The sequence below is a fragment of the Propithecus coquereli genome, unplaced genomic scaffold (assembly GCF_000956105.1).
Source record: "Propithecus coquereli isolate 6110/MARCELLA unplaced genomic scaffold, Pcoq_1.0 Scaffold16, whole genome shotgun sequence".
Classification (NCBI taxonomy): domain Eukaryota; kingdom Metazoa; phylum Chordata; class Mammalia; order Primates; family Indriidae; genus Propithecus; species Propithecus coquereli.
In genome coordinates this window covers 7,550,463-7,553,949 of record NW_012140524.1, presented here as the reverse complement: position 1 = coordinate 7,553,949, position 3,487 = coordinate 7,550,463, and positions in this window count along the sequence as shown.

The following is a 3,487-nucleotide window of genomic DNA, read 5'->3' as shown; positions in this document are numbered from 1 at the left end:
GAGATACTCCGTAAGAATATTTTTTCAATAAATAAATTGCAAGAAAAATAAACAGAAGAAAAATATACATATATTAAAAGAACATTAGAGACATAACAAACAAATGTAGTATGTGAACCTGCTGGGATCCTGATTTACGCACACTAACTTTTGAAAAAGAAGAAGGCCAGGCACGGTGACTCACGTCTGTAATCCTAGCACTCTGGGAGGCCAAGGTGGGAGGATCCCTTGAGGTCAGGAGTTCTAGACCAGCCTGAACAAGAGTGAGACCCCGTCTCTACTAAAAATAGAAAAATTAACCAGGTGTGGTGTCACATGCCTATAGGCCCAGCTACTCAGGAGACTGAGGCAGGAGGATCCCTTGAGCCCAGGGGTGTAAAGTTGCTGTGAGCCAGGCTGACCCCATGCCACTCTAGCCCAGGCGACAGAGTGAGACTCTGTCTCAAAAAAAAAAAGAAGTAAAAAAGGAGAGAGAATAAACATATCATATTCTTAATGTTATCATTACTTTTTTCCAGAGTGATAATATGTTTGGGAATCTGTTATTTAAAAAAACAAAAATTATGCAGTTTGGACAGGTTCGTAATGAAGTATTTACAGATAAGTGAGAATCTGTGATTTACTCCAAAATAACCCAGTGAATAGAAGAGAAGAGGGACAAGGGTAGAGGTGGGGATGAAACAACACTAGCCGTGTGTTGGAAACTGTGGAAGTTGAATGATGATTATGTGGAAGATCACAATGACATTATCTCAACTCTCCATATGTTTGACAAGTTAAAATAAACGTTTTAAAAAGCTGTCTGTATCTTTATTCCATTTTCCTTCAGTTCTTTCTGGAAAACTCTAAGATGACTTATGGAAACAAAGAACTATGAAAATCCCTCTTCAGAACAGTTTGAAATAATAATGAATTCCAAAGGCATTAAATCTTGCCTACTCTTCATCAGTTATTTCAAAAGAAGACTATTTCTCACATCCACTGACATGAAGTATTTATATAATGGACCCTTGACTAGAAGGTTTTGATTTCATATGAAGGAAATACAATATTTGACTTAAGAAAAAAATATGAATTTTTTTAAAAAAACACAGATTGTTTTGAAATTAGTTTTCCTTTAAGGTAACATTCCATTAATCTGACACTCAGAAGGACTAAGGTACATTTTCTAATTTGCAAAATACTTGTCCCTGTATAGTGACTAAAATTTTGTGGGTTTTTTTCCTTGTACAATCAAAGCAATAAAATATGTTTCTCTAGATCAAAATCAATCCCCCAAATCCTTTTAATCTTGTTTTCTACAATGAGCCTGTCATCAGTCCTGTGCCTAAGCTGACAAGGCTTCACAGTGGCATGGCATTTTCCCAACCAAATGGATGGACAGCACCATCTTGAATTGTGGCTTGTTCTCTACTGTCCTAGGTAACTATAAGAACAAAGTGCTTCAAAAGAACGAATGCACTGCAGCAACTGAACTTAATTAAAACAAACTTTATATCGTTGCACGTTTCTAGCAAGCAGAAAAATAAAGACAACACTTAAAAAATGAAAGAGGAGGTAGAAGGAAGATGTCACCATCAACTAATTATAAGGGTTCCTAGCACCTCCTGAAAATTGTCTACCATGTCCAAATGAAGGCAGAGATATTAATTTTTTTTCACATACAGGGACTCTGCATGTACGTGTGCATGTGTGTGTGTGTGTGTGTGTGTGTGCTTGTGTGTGTGTATGATCATAATAAAGGCAGTATCAGAGAATTCCTGAGAGTTCTGCCATGGTTTATGCTGAAAAACTCTTAGAAAGGCAACACTCCTATGCTACTTTACTGGCAAGGTAGCAATATGGTTAATAGTACATATCCAGGGATCTGACTTCTTGGGTTCAATTACCATCTTTACTATGAACTATGTACTTTAAAGAGCGTAGTGCATTAAAGTTACTATCAACTAAGTATGTGGCTTGGATATATTATTTATCCTCTAGGTACTTTAATTTGTCATCATGAAATGGAACTATTTAGCCTTGAGACATAATAGTAGTGCCTTCTTCACAGGTTTCCATGAGGATTTTGTGAGGAAGCACTTCACACAGCACCTGGTGCACGGTCAACAAAGGGGAATGTCCACATCACACTGACATTGCAAATCACCGAATTTGGGTTGAACTTCTTTTTGCCAAAGCAACATTTGGGCTCTGTGCTAGAGACTGTTTGTGGTCTGGTCCATTATCTATTGATTCCTTTCTCCATAATAATAGAATCCTGGTTTCTGGCAGGCCACACTGCCACCTGGAATAAAAGACTGCACTTCTCAACCTCCCTTGCTGCTGGGAAGGACCATGGACCTATGTCCTGGCCAATGAACTCAACTCAAAATGCTGTGTGGGACTTCTCGCAAATCTTAATGGAGGTGGGTCTGCCCTTTTCCCTTCTCCTCCTCCACCCTGCTTCCTGAAATGCATATGTGATGCCTGAAGCTGGAGAAACCCACGAGACCACGAGGCGTGTGCTAAGGAGGGCAGAGTAGCTGCGCAGAAGGAATCCAAGGCCTGTGCTGCCTTACCAGCCCCGAACTTTCCACTTTCAGCTCTCTTTCATGTGGGAGATAAAATTTCAGCTTATTTTAATCACAAAGTGTTTGCTTGTACTTGTCTCATTATTATTTTTGTTGTTTTGTTTTGTTCATGTGGCCCTTTAGTTCTGGTCAGAGGCAACAATGTTGGCTGAAAGATACATATTTCATTTACAAATGTCTGTGCCAGTCCACGTGTGGGTAAGCAGAGAAATATCCACCTGCAGAAGATGGATATCTGAGTTTGTGGACAGATTAAGAAAACATAGAAACCAAGTAGAGGGATAAAGGCATACAGTTTTGGGAAGATCACAAGAATCAGTATATGCCTATGAACCATCATTAATATATTACAGTGTAAATAGTATGCAGAAATGTTTAGGGGACTGGAGACAAAAGTAGTAGATAAAATGAGAAGAAAAGACATCTAGAGATATTGTTGATGGCTCTGGAGCATGAAGAGAGGAAAAATTTATGCAATTGCTGGGGCTTGAGAAGGAGCCAAAGTATTTTGGCAGCCAAGCGCTGAAAGTCGGTAATCTATAATAAATGAGAGCCGCTACACCAAAATTGTTTCTAGAATGAATCCACTCTGAGTTTAATAAGGGAAACGTTCCCATCCATGCTGAGAATTGTTAATTCAATGGGAACTTTTTAAAATTTTGTTTGTTTCCCCAGTCATGGGTCAAGGCATGCACACTGATTTATGTTCTAAGAGATTGCTGGTTGTCTTCTTTCGTAATAGCAAATGCAAATCCAATGCAATCAGCACTAAAAATCCAGTCAGTCTGGCTGACCTGGAATTGTCTGTTAAAAGCTGATTGATGGGTCTCATGTTGTGCTCTGTGTAGCAGCCAGAGCATGCCAAAATGCTCATGTCTGCATTGTGGCTGACCCATCGCTGCAATAATTATTTA